Source organism: Thermobia domestica, chromosome 14 (assembly GCF_964235325.1).
Source record: "Thermobia domestica chromosome 14, izTheDome1.hap1.1, whole genome shotgun sequence".
In the NCBI taxonomy this organism is placed as follows: domain Eukaryota; kingdom Metazoa; phylum Arthropoda; class Insecta; order Zygentoma; family Lepismatidae; genus Thermobia; species Thermobia domestica.
Window position 1 is genome coordinate 12,627,003 of NC_137467.1, and position 13,878 is coordinate 12,640,880.

The 13,878-nt window shown below is 34.8% G+C and overlaps 1 long non-coding RNA gene across 1 annotated transcript in view; it reads left to right on the top strand.

The window, feature by feature from the left end:
- The window catches only part of LOC145670566 (uncharacterized), a 260,942-nt gene extending 248,441 nt beyond the window's left edge, over positions 1–12,501 (top strand). The window contains exon 3 of the long non-coding RNA XR_014128338.1: positions 12,403–12,501. This is a non-coding gene — a long non-coding RNA (uncharacterized LOC145670566). The remainder of the gene's footprint in view (positions 1–12,402) is intronic.
- The last annotated feature ends 1,377 nt before the right edge of the window (positions 12,502–13,878 follow it).

The following is a 13,878-nucleotide window of genomic DNA, read 5'->3' on the forward strand; positions in this document are numbered from 1 at the left end:
AAATGCAGAGGCGGTACGTTTTATTATGATTTTGACTCAACATACCTGTTATTTAAATATTGTCTTGATCACTGAAAAACCAGAGACGGTATGACCTCATTTCTGACAAACCAGAGGCGGTATGGCATACCACTTCATACCGTCTCACTTCGACCACTGATTCTGATAACTGCACTCAAATTGTCCTTTCATTCTGAAGTTATTTACGAAGCTAATGTCATCAAACGGAAATAACTTTTGTTCCTGACTGTACATCTATATTTCTCATACATAAAAGAAGATAATTAAGTATTACCGAGCTTCCTCGTAGCTATGTGGATAGTGTACACGGCTTTGGCGTGGGAGGTCTGGCATGTATCCTGGTTCGTTTCCCGGCGGGAGCTTATGTGGTTCGGATTCCACGTTCAGACGGCAGACTACTAAATATTTTTCAAAAGCTAACAAATTTTATTTTGTCCTTTTTTCGTAAGTGAAAAGAGATAATGAAATGCAACTTACCACAATAATAGATAATGTTATTCTACATCCCAAAATACGAATCGGAAGAATTTTCAGTGTTGCTATCCATAGAAATTACAATGTGACCAAAATTTGAATTATCCAAAAAATCTAGGTTAAGGCAGCGACTAAAAAAAATGAACTCAACGGTAATTGATGACTTATCATGCTGTCTTTGTTCCTTGTTAACTACTTTTTAAATAATATTTGTCTTTATTTTGTAATAACTTACACAAGTTATTATAAAATAAATAAGTTATCACAAAATAAACGGGCCAAAGAAAAATGTTTAGTTTTTTAAAAATATTTAGTAGTCTGCCCCCTTAAGCTGTAAGGTCGTCTCACGTAGCCTTGCTGCTGAACGAGACGCTAAACTCAAATTCAATCCTCGGCAGCGGTGGCTTAGTGGTAGAGCGATGTCTGGTGCATGGGGTCCTTGGTTCGATCCTAGCTCGCGGCAAGTGAGATTTGTGGTAGACAAACACCGTGTGCGTGGGTTTTCTCGGGATTCTCCCGTTTCCCCCCACTTTCTTCATTCGACCATTTCATTCATTTCTCATTATCAACGTTTTCTTTAATCTAGGCGGCATAACCGTGGGGTATAAAAATTAAAGATTTCATTTTTTCAAATTCAATCCAATGCAATTAAAAAATGAAATGAAATCTTTCAGTTTAACGTCCCACGATTATATATATGCCTTTTATGCTAAAAGAGATGGATGTTCAAGGCATGTGAATGATGATTGATGAATTTATGGAATAAGGATGTGGGAGGAAACGGGAGTACTTCGAGAATACCCACGAATACAATATTGACTACCACAAATTTGCTTGGCCGGGGATCGAACCAGGGACCCCATACACCAGAGGTAAGCGCTCTACCACTGAGCCATCGCGCCCCCCCAATCCAATTAAGTATTGCGTAATCAATTAATGAAAGCTTCTAACAAGGGACGCGAGGTCCTTTCGTTCAGGTGTCCGCCGATACGTTGCGCTGCCTACACCACTGCTGCTGTTACGGCTCTAGCTTTGCAATGGAATAGAAGCATTTGGTAAAAGACAAGAATTTGCAATTTGTTTCTATACAACACGATATCCCAACATTAGGGATGCGCACGAGACGAGACGAGTCGAGACAGGATTTTCCTGACAAAATTCCAGTCGAGACACGGCTCTTCCAATAGAAAAATATACATTTTTCGAATCGAGACATCACTTATTTTTACAGCACATTTTCGAGACGAGACAGCCACAAATTTTGTCTCGTGCACATCAATACCCAACATATTTGCACTTTATTGAAATAAGCAGTAGTGAATCTAACCCGGGGCCGGAGGGCCTAGGCTTCCCCCAGCTTTTTCAATGACAAAAATGATTAAAATCATTATTTATATATTTGTTTTTAAAAGTTTATACTACGAGTTACCTTTTTATTTTGTATTGGAAAGTTTTTAAAACATTAGACATAATTTCAGTTGCACTTTTTCTGTTATGCAATGTCAACGTTCAACTTGCCATAATATCCATTGGGAGAAAGAGTTAAGTTGAAAACTTATGCAGGACCCAAAAAAAAAAAAAAAATTGTGAACTTATAATATATTTACCAGGGGCGGATCCAGGGGAGGCGATCGGGGCAATCGCGCCCTCTCCCAGAACAGGAAACTTTCTTATTTTATATATATATATAAATAAAACCCATCCCCAAAGTTTGGAGACCTTAAAAGTAGCAGTATGACAACCCACCGCCCCCCCCCCCAGAAGTCGATCCTGGATCCGCCCCTGATATCTACTATAGTCTGGGTTCTGGCTGCCTGCTCCGCCGCCCGAGTTTTTACTTTCTAGATCCGCCACTGGAAACAAGGAAGAAATTTCGAACACGAAAAAAAAAAATGGAAATAATTAACGTTATAGAAGAACGATTTACTGAACTTACCAATTTACTTTAGCTTTTGTGCGTATTCTTTTTTTTTTTTTTTTTGTGAGTGTGTGTCCTCCAAATAAAAAAAAAGAAAGGGAAAAGAGTAACCTTAAAGATAATTAGTGTCATCCTTGTTCTTTTGTTAAAAAAAAAACTGCTGCAGCAGGTACAGTTGTAAGCAAAAGTTGAAACTTTCCTTATGTCAATTTTTTTTTTTTTTTTTTTGACAGTAACTTCAAGACGAGTGCAAATTTATTTATGAATAATTCTCTTAACTTATAAAAGAGGATATAGTTTACATTTTAAATTAGAAGCTAAAGGACAAGATGCTCATTAGTGGCACATCATCAGTCATTTCTTTTTTTTTTAACCTTGATATGCTTCTGGCGTCTTGGAAAAAAAATGCAGAATATACAGGGTGGCCCAAAAGTGAGTATACAGTACCGTACTGATCAGCTGATTGCATTTTATATCATTTCTTATTGTTATCCATCAAGTAGACTTTGTTTCTTTATTATTTGTTCTCAATGTGTTTTTACTTACGTCTTAAGCTCGGAAGACCCGAAACAAATAAACCCATAAACAAGAATGCAATACTTGATCAATGCAGGGGTGTATACCTACCTACTTTGGGCCACCCTGTATATATATATATATATATATATATATATATATATATATAGAGAGAGAGAGAGAGAGAGAGAGACTTCTTCGATTGCATAATTGCAATGTTTATATTAATAGAGCAAGTTTTCTTTTTCTATTTACAACACTCGTGAAAATTCCTTATGGAAAAAGACAATACAATGAACTCTAGTAAAGACACTACTGAAGATCTAGGAAACTTGAATCTAAGCTACTAAAAAAAATATTACATTTTGGGTTAAACTGATCCCAGACAAGAACAATATTGTAATCCTTTTATACTCCGGAAGTATGCAGAATTATCTCTGACCTGAAATATCTTCATAAAATAGTTAATGAAAACTTCAGATTGGAAATATTACTTCAGAAACTATCCTTACGTGTCCCTTCCCGCATCACCCGGAATACTCATCTATTCCATCTTGCCCGTGCTAGGTTGGCGATTATACAGAGGTCTCCTTTTTTACAGAATACCGAACTATTATAATCAAGTAACAACTGATGTGCACATTTTTTCAAGCTACTCGGTGTTTGAAAGAGCAATTAAACAAGTTTTGACGGAATAATATTACTTTTACACTCATTTTTTTGACACTGTTCTATATTGTTATTATTGTTGTGTTGTTTTTTAGTTCTTTTGTTAACATTTCCCTGTGTAATATGGCAAAGTTATGCTGTATCTGGGAATTTGTTCAATAAATAAATAAATATTCCAAGTATATGAGGTATATACCGTTTCCAATTATATGGACAGGAGGCATGGTAGCTCAGTGGTAGAGCGCTCACCTGTGGTCTATGGGGTCACTGGTTCCATTCTCGGCCAAGTAAGTTTGTGGTGGTCAACATTGTGTCGGTGGGGGGTCTCAGCGTACTCCCACTTTCTCATTCCACCAATTCTATCATCATCATTCACTTGCTTTACCCATCGTCTCCCTTAGTTTAACAGGCATAACTGTGGAACCTTAAAATCAAAGATATCATTTTTTTCCAAATCTGTGTGATTTTATTTTTCGCAGTATTATTTGGGGTTTAATCAAAACAAACTTTTAAGCTCTGGAAAGCACATCTGTCCGGTATCTCAATTTAACCAATTACAGTACTCAAGGCTTTATATACCATCTGACCAATATCTTTTGAAGTTTAACCAAAAATATCTGTTAACCTTAAAAAAATCTGTTAACCTTTTAGCCTTTACAAAAATAAACTAACCTCAGTACCCAGTAGTCTTGTAAGGCCCACTAGCGTAGTCCTAATAACATTAAAATCTTATAAGGCTTAATATCGTGGTCATAATAACATTACGATCTTATAAGACTCACAAGCGTCCTCCTAATAACATTACAACCTTATAGAATCCACTAGTGTGATACTAATAACATTACAATCTTAAAAGGACTACTAGAGTGATCATAATGACTATACAATCTTATAAGACTCACTAGCGTGATCCTAATAACATTACAATCTTATAAGGCCAACCAGCGTGATCCTAATAATACTAGTCTTATAAAAAAAACCTAGTGTGAATCTAATAACATTACAATATTATAAGACCCCCTAGTGTGAACCTAATAACATTACAATATTATAAGACCCCATAGTGAGAACCTAATAACATTACAATCTTATAAAACTCTCTAGTGTGATCCTAATAATACTAGTCTTATAAAAAAAACCTAGTGTGAACCTAATAACATTACAATCTTATAAGACTCCCTAGTGTGAACCTAATAACATTACAATATTGTAAGACCCCATAGTGAGAACCTAATAACATTACAATCTTATAAAACTCTCTAGTGTGATCCTAATAACATTACAATCTTATAAAACTCTCTAGTGTGATCCTAATAACATTACAATCTTATAAGGCCAACCAGCGTGATCCTAATAATACTAGTCTTATAAAAAAAAAAAACCTAGTGTGAACCTAATAACATTACAATATTGTAAGAACCTTGTGTGAACCTAGTAACATTACAATATTGTAAGACCCCCTAGTATGAACCTAGTAACATTACAATATTGTAAGACCCCCTAATGTGAACCTAATAACATTACAATCTTATAAGACCCCGTAGTGTGAACCTAATAACACTACCATCTTATAATGTCAACTAGCGTGATACTGTATGTTACGCAGAGGTAGAAAAGGAAGAATGGAATGGAGAAGAAGGAAGCGGCCTGAAACCTGAATATGAGGTACTATCCCGGTGTTTGTCTAATGTGATGGGGAAAACCCCACAGAAACTTCACTCAGGATTGCTAGTTTGGAAAAGCTGCTATACCTTTTCGACCGAGTGTCCCCACAAGGATAGAGTATCTGTATTAAAATAAATTGAATTACACCCTATTTTTAAAAAGAGAAGAAAGGGCAGCAAATACGTATAATAGCTGAAATTATTGTTTCCGGCAATATCCCTATTCATTTTTGGCCCAAAAGTTCCAATATATCTCACTAAATATATATATATATATATATATATATATATATATATATAGATAGATAGATAGATAGATAGATAGATAGATAGATAGATAGATATAGATATATATTGTAGGTCTTATATCTGGAGAACGAAGTACAGCGTAACCAAACCCAAACTATCACTTAACTGAACATAATATGCTTATTCCGTAGAAAATACGAAAACTCGATTTATGGACCATTCTAAAATTTTGTGGCCCCTGATCCAAAAACTAATTATTGACCATTATTGCAATCTTTTGATCCATTTTTTCTATTTCTCTTGTTAGATAAAGCTATTTAGAACAGAATATGTGCATGATTGAACAGGAAAAGAAAGTTGGCAACGCTATCTAAGGCGTTATTTTGGAAATGAAACTTAGTTTTTCTTCTTTTTTTTAAAAAAAAAAGAAAAGAAAAGAAAGAAAAATCACTGACTGCATTAATGATATACAATTAACACAAGTGAAAACGCCGAAACATGTATTTCCTTGTTTTTAATTAAGAGCTTTTATACGGAATTTCATCTTTTAGTTTTAGAGATAAATGGGAGTTTAATATACAGCCACATACACGTAAAAAATATAAGTTCTGCGCAATGGATCCCTGGGTATGGATTCGATGTATTATGTTACACATAATTGAAATTTCGAAACCCCGGGGTGATTGAGTGTGTCAATTTTGTTTTATGGGCGAAAAACGTGTGACCTCCCTGTCCAAAATCTTTCAAGTTTTTTTGGCCCATAACCAAAAATTCACACGGTCAATCGTCGTGAGGTTTCGAAATTTGGATTCTGTGTAACAAAATGCGTATATCAAATCCCTATCCTGCTTCCGCTGAACAAAACTTTTTTTTTTTTTTCATAGCTGCATTACGTGTATCTTCTTTATTCAAAATGCTCAAGTTTTTAATCTATAACAAAAAAAATTGACACGGTCAATCGTTCTGGGGTTTTAAGATTTGAATTCTGTATAACAAAATATATCGAATTCATACCATGAGGTCCACTGAACAGAACTTTTGCTTTTTTTTTTTTTCTATGGTTGTATTACGTAAATCTTCACTATCCAAATTCGCTTACGTTTTTCGCCCATAAAAAGGAATTGACATGGTCAATCGTCCTGGGGTTTCGAAAATTGAATTCTGTATAACAAAATACATCGAATCAATACTATGGGATCCACTCCACATTTTTTTTTTTCATAGCCGTATTACATGTATCCAAAATCCCCAAGTTTTTCGCCCATAACAAAAAATTGACATTATCAATTTTCCTGGAGTTTCGGCATATAAATTCTGTATAACAAAATACATTGAATCAATACGATGGGATCCACTCCACAGAAGTTTTTTTTCATAGCTATATTACATGGATCCAAAATCCCCAAGTTTTTCGCCCATAACAAAAAATTGACACGATCAATTTTCCTGGGGTTTCGGCATATAAATTCTGTATAACAAAATACATCGAATCAATACTATGGGATCCACTCCACAATTTTTTTTTTTCATAACCGTATTACATGTATCCAAAATCCCCAAGTTTTTCGCCCATAACAAAAAATTGACATTATCAATTTTCCTGGAGTTTCGGCACATAAATTCTGTATAACAAAATACATTGAATCAATACGATGGGATCCACTCCACAGAAGTTTTTTTTCATAGCTATATTACATGGATCCAAAATCCCCAAGTTTTTCGCCCATAACAAAAAATTGACACGATCAATTTTCCTGGGGTTTCGGCATATAAATTCTGTATAACAAAATACATTGAATCAATACGATGGGATCCACTCCACAGAAGTTTTTTTTTTCATAGCTATATTACATGTATCTAAAATCCCCAAGTTCTTCGCCCATAACAAAAAATTGACATTGTCAATTTTCCTGGAGTTTCGGCATATAAATTCTGTATAACAAAATACATCGAATCAATACTATGGGATCCACTCCACAATTTTTTTTTTCATAGCCTTATTACATGTATCCAAAATCCCCAAGTTTTTCGCCCATAACAAAAAATTGACACGATCAATTTTCCTGGGGTTTCGGAATATAAATTCTGTGTCCGGTGCACAGAAATTGTATGTTGTGTGTGTGTGTGTGTGTGTGTGTAACTGTGTAATCATTCTAAAATGAAGTAGGACTATTTATTCTACTTAGGAGGAATACAAAGTTTATGCAGTCCCGCACTAGACTTTAGGACCTTACGTAACTTTTGTTCCTGTATGTACTGAAGCGGCATTAAACAGTAAACACACACACACAGAAATTGACTTTCAGACACAGAAGCAAGGGGGGAACGGGGCGGAAGAACCTTGAACATTCTTGCAACACACACTCTTTCCAGCACTACCGTGAGAGTTAATGTTGTGATTGATGAAGAAACCTGTTAATGGCAAAGGAAACAAAAAAATATATATATTATGCGTTTTGTCTTTCTCATTTTGTTAACTTCTTTTGGTCCATTTCCTTAATTTTGACCCCTTTTCTCTCGTTTGGCGTTTTTAAATTTTTTGACATATCTTTCAGCGATATTAAAGGTGGTTGTGGAGACATTCTCTCTCTCTCTCTCTCTCTCTCTCTCTCTCTCTTTCCCGTAGACACTTCACTATATTACACATCAGAAAATGTGCTTGAACACCGTTAACCCGAATAAGGCACTCCCGCATGTAGAAACATATATATGTGTGTGTGATTTAAGTGTTCTTTTATCAGAACTCAACAGACACATCACTTTGCTATGTCTATAAAACCTTTTCCCGTTTTTTTTCTTTCTAAAATGTAGGTTGTGTAGAAAGAAGAAGAGAACTTTGTTTTTCCTTAATACTTTCTTGACCTTCAGTTACAAATTTCCCGTTGCTTGCTTGATTTTCTTTCCGTCTTTGCTATTATAAAACTCTCTCTCTCTCTCTCTTTTTCTGTATGTATGCATTTGTGTGTCTGTATGTTCGTGTGTGTGTGTGTGTGTGTGTGTGTGTAAGTGTGTCTTCAACTTGGCAGGAGAAAATGATATGAAATTGTTCTCAACAGTTTTCGGTTGTTTTCTTATCCTTTTCTTTTTCTTTTTAAAACTGAAAAGAAGCAGTCAAGGAATACAGAAAGTGGCCTTGAAGTTTTTTTTTTTTTTTTTTTTTTTGCCTCTTGCATATATTTTCCTTCTAGCTTTCTTAATTTCCCGTAGATTACAAGCAAGGATTAAGGTTAGCATTCTCTCTTTATAGATTAAAACCAAGAATTAAGCCTAACATTCTCTTTTTGTGGATTACAAACAAGGATTAAGTCTAGCGTTCTCTTTTTATAGATTAAAAGCAAGGATTAAGCCTAACATTCTCTTTTTGTGGATTACAAACAAGGATTAAGTCTAGCATTGTTTTTTGTGGATTACAAGCAAGAATTAAGCCTAGCATTCTCTTTTTTTAGATTACATGCAAGGATTAAGCCTAGCATTTCCTTTTTGTGGATTACAAGCAAGGATTAAGTCTAGCATTCTCTTTTTGTAGATTACAAGCAATAATTAAGTCTAGCACTCACTTTTGTAGATTACATGCAAGGATTAAGCCTAGCATTCATTTTTATAAATTACAAGCAAGAATTAAGCCTAGCATTCTCTTTTTGTACATTAAAAGCAAGGATTAAGCCTAGCATTCATTTTTTATAGATTACAAGCAAGGATTAAGCCTAGCATTGACTTTTTATAGATTACAAGCGAGGATTAAGGCTAGCATTATCTTTTTATAGATTACAAGCAAGGATTAAGTCTAGCATTATCTTTTTGTAGATTAAAAGCAAGGATTAAGCCTAGCATTCTCTTTTTGTAGATTAGAAACAAGAATTCAGTCTAGATTTCTTTACTTTTTTTTAGATTACAAGCAAGGATTAAGCTTAGTATTTTTTTTCTTTCTTTAATTGCGAACCAGAATATAAGTATACCTTTCTGAAATTTTTCAGCAGATTAATATGAGCAAGAATTAAGCCTAGCTATGTTATCATTTCGTAACCAATTGACTAATTCTATGGCCTATGGAACCCGGAGGTTCAATGCCGCATTCACAAAAGCTGTCCATAGACTTCTGTCCTTATTCGATTGGATCCAGTTTCTACTTTCTAGTCCTATTTTTGTGAGATCAATCTGAATATTGTTCTCCCGTCTGACCCTACGTCTTTCTAATGCGATTGCATTTCCTCCTATTTTCTTCCATTCTGACTATATGTCCTTCCCACCTGACCTTCCTAAACTAATGGCCTACGAGTTTTGACTCTTTACGAACACAAGTATCTTACGAAAATAAAGTTAATTTGTGGATATGAATCAACAATGAAAAATATACTGTAACTATAATTTAGTAGTTCGGTTGCAAAATATGTTAACTACAAAAGAAACAGAATTCGGTTATCTCAGTAAAGAGAGAGGTGTAATTTAAAATATTTGTCTGTTTAAAGGATTATGTGAGGGCGCGATGGCTCAGTGGTAGAGCGTTCACCTGTGGTGCTTGAGGTCCCTGGTTCGATCCCAGCTCTCACCATGTGGATTTTGCGATGGACAAATACTGTGCTCGTGGGTTTTCCCGGGGTTCTCCTGTTTCCTCCCACTCTCTTTTTTCCATCGTTTCATTCATCTCTCATCATCACCGTCGCCTTTAGCCTAACCGGCATAATCGCGGGACATAAAACTTACGGATTTCATTTCATTTCGTTTAGGATTATGTACTCCAGAAACATCTTCACGTACCCCCAGGGGTACGCGTACCTCTGGTTGAATAGCACTGTTATAAAGTTTCCTTTTTAGTTATATTATTATTATTATTATTATTATTATTATTATTATTATTATTATTATTATTATTATTATTAATAATAATAATAATAATAATAATAATAATAATAATAATAATAATAATAATAATAATAATAATAATAATAATAATTTGTAAATGGTGGTTCTTTTCCGTTCATGGAGATTGTTTACGCGTACTCATTAGGAGATGTGCTAAATGCAATACTTCAAGAAAATAAAGTAATCGGATTGTACATCCCTACATCACTGCAAGACTTTTTTCTTGTATTCGTTTACTCTCACATATGCTAAAGTGGACTCTTACTTATGTTAACTCAGAGTGGGTGGGGGCTGCGGTGGCTCAGTGGTAGAGCGTTCACCTCTGGTGCTAGGGGTATCGGGTTCAAACCCTGCTCCCGCCAAGTGAACTTTGTGGTGGACAAACACCGTGTGCGTGGGTTTTCTCGGGGTTCTCCCGTTTCCTCCCACTTTCTTCATTCACCATTTCATTCATTACTCATCATCACCGTCTCCTTTAGCCTAACCGGCATAATCGTGGGACGTAAAACTCAAACATTTCATTTCATTTTCAACTCAGAGTGGGAGAGAAAGCCCAAATGACGCCCCTGTTATGTATATTCTGATGATTTAATTGCAATTGTTTCAATTATTTAGTTCCAAATGGATAGAGATGATACTAATCATTAATGTGCGTCACTGTTTATTACCTAGGTATTAGGACAAGAGCTAGAAATATATTTAAATTTTTGGCATTAATATTTGTGTAGCCGCACGTTAGTTGATGGGCAAAACTAACCAAAAAAAAAAAAAAAGATGAATCTGATCAATTAAAGCTTTAGTTAACCACGATCCTAGCCTTTAATGAATAGCAGACCGAAGGCTTGTATTAATAAGGAAAGAAAAGTTTATCATTGACGTAACGAATAGTAAAATAAATAAATAAATAAATAAATAAAATAAAATAAAAATAAAATAAAATAAAATAAAAAATAAGCTCTTTTAAATATCTATTTGAGTTGAGTTGAATTTCAGTTTAGCGTCCCTTTCAGCAGTGAGGCTATGTGAGATGTGGCCTTACTTATTAACGTGGAATCCGAACCACATGAGCTCCCGCGCCAAGGGCGCATACGCTAACTGCTTAGCCACGGACGAGCTCAAATATCTATTTGAGTTCTCAGTTATTTCTTTCCATGTCAATTTTATTTATCTGTGTGGACTCTTGCAGCGTCCATTTTAAGTGTCAATGTACAAGAAACTTAAAGATGTTCGTTACTGAATTCCCTATCTCTGTCTGTACGTGTGTGTCTCTTATTTGGGATTTTTTTTTTTCAATTTTGAGCCCTTCATTCGATAGAACATCAAAAATTATCTGAAAGAACTTATAGCATTTTCGTGTTACTCTTACCGTTCCCGAGATATTGGTCACAAAAAAAGGTCGATTTCGGGAGATTTAAGGCACCATATCTCGGGAACCGTAAGTCATAGAGAGACGATACCTGGTGTTAATCAATACCTAAAAGGATGGTGAACATTTTGGTACCAAACAGTAACCGGTGGCCACTGGCCACCATTTTCCAGATATTGGCCAAAGAAGTTACGATTTTCAGGAGATAAATCTCCCGAGAACAGTAAGAGTGACGCGAAAAATTCCATCACTTCTTTCAGATAGTTTTCGATGCTCTATCGAATGGAAGACTGAAAGTTGAGAGTCCAGGAGCCATATCTAGGGAACCGTAAGTCATAGAGAGATAATATTTTGCGAATTTTTCAATTTTGAGCATGTGTCGGAACGTTTTAACAGAACTCTTGGACAAAAGACGTGGAAAAAATGTAGTACTCAAGGAAATTATTAAAGTACATAGAACAAATGTTATAAAGCATGTAGAAACTAATAAGAAAAATTAATTAGTTTTAAGTTCGTTCTAACAGTGTTCTTGGAGCATTCTCAACTGGTTTCCGTTTACTATTTTTAATGCCTGAAGTGTCACATTTTAGTCATTAATTACAAATAAACATTCTCTTTATACTCAATTGTACTAGTTTATTTATTTTTCTTAATTTTTTTTTCAGGCACCGTCTTTGTTGAATAACATTCCAAAGAAAATTCGAAAAAAAAAAACGAGAGACAAAAGTAATAACAATCCCCCTTGCTGCTTTTTTATTTTTTAGGTAAGTGGACTAATGCTTTTTTTTCTATTTTTTTTTTAAATAGAAAAAGAACATAAATACAGGGAGTTTACTTGACCCCCTGTATTTGTATTATAATCCTGATTGCTGTATTGACGTTATGTCACAACGAAACTCATACCTTAAGCATATATTTTTTTTCATACTCGATCTTAGCTATAGGAACTAAATACACGTTTCTGATTGGTTGCAGTTTGCGATTGTCCAAACCTTCTGGTGCATGTATTGTGTATTATAGTAACAAAAGAAAATTGTCACTTTGTGTGTTGATAAAAATAAATATAAAATTATATTTGGGTTACATTTCGTAAGAACATGAGGCTTATATTTTTCAAACGCTACGTTAAAAAAATATATACATTTTGGTGACAAGGAAGCGGGTGAGGTTCGAAGTTGGACCACCCGAGTATGACGTAATGTCACGTGGTATTATCATGGGAGTAAAGGTGGAACAAAACAAGCCCTACGGCGCTTCTAACTTCCTTTGCGCGCTTACGCTAGCTCAGCTATGTTTTGTGACGTAAGTAATCACTTTTTACGCATTATATATTACGTACAAGCAAATGAGTATTACTTTTTATCTTATTTTAATGATTATAGTGTTATGAAAATTTAAAAAAATTAAAAAAACTTTCCTTGGGCCGGGTTTGAACCCACGCCAAAACCGATTTGCTAGCATGCTCGGCTACGAGGACCAACAGAAGCAGCTGTTTGATATCTGCTATATGTACGGCAAGAAATGGAGAACTTCATCCAATCAGACCCGCGTATTTAGCTGCTATGACTAGGATCGAGCGTGATTGAAAAATATGCACAACTCAACGGTACGCCTCCCCCAGGATTGCCAACCATATAATCAAATTTATTTTTTTCATACAATACCATACAATAATTTACGGTTATTTTATGGTCTGTCTCAAAATTTACTTTAACTAATTATTAAATCATTCATGGTTTTCAAATTCTAAAATTTCGCGACACATCCTATAAGAAGAATCCGCGACACACCGGTTGGGAACCACTAGGTTAACGTACAAAAAGTTTTTTTTTCTTCTTTTATTTGGATTAGCTTCTGTTGCTTATAATTTCAAAACTTACTTATCTGGAATACAGAAGCAAATCTCACCAAGTGGAATATTGAAGTAATCTAAAAATCAAAGCTTGTATTGTTGAATAATATGATTATCTTATAAACGCAACGTTCTGTATTCTTTTATCTGTCGCGTAATCTGGAAATTTAAATCACGGGAGGCTGCACAGGTGTTGTTGTTGATAACTGTTAATGCAAACAGGTTTTGATTTGTGAAATTATGCATTTCTAAATTGGATCGCTTCTGATTTGGTGTAGCCTAATCTGTT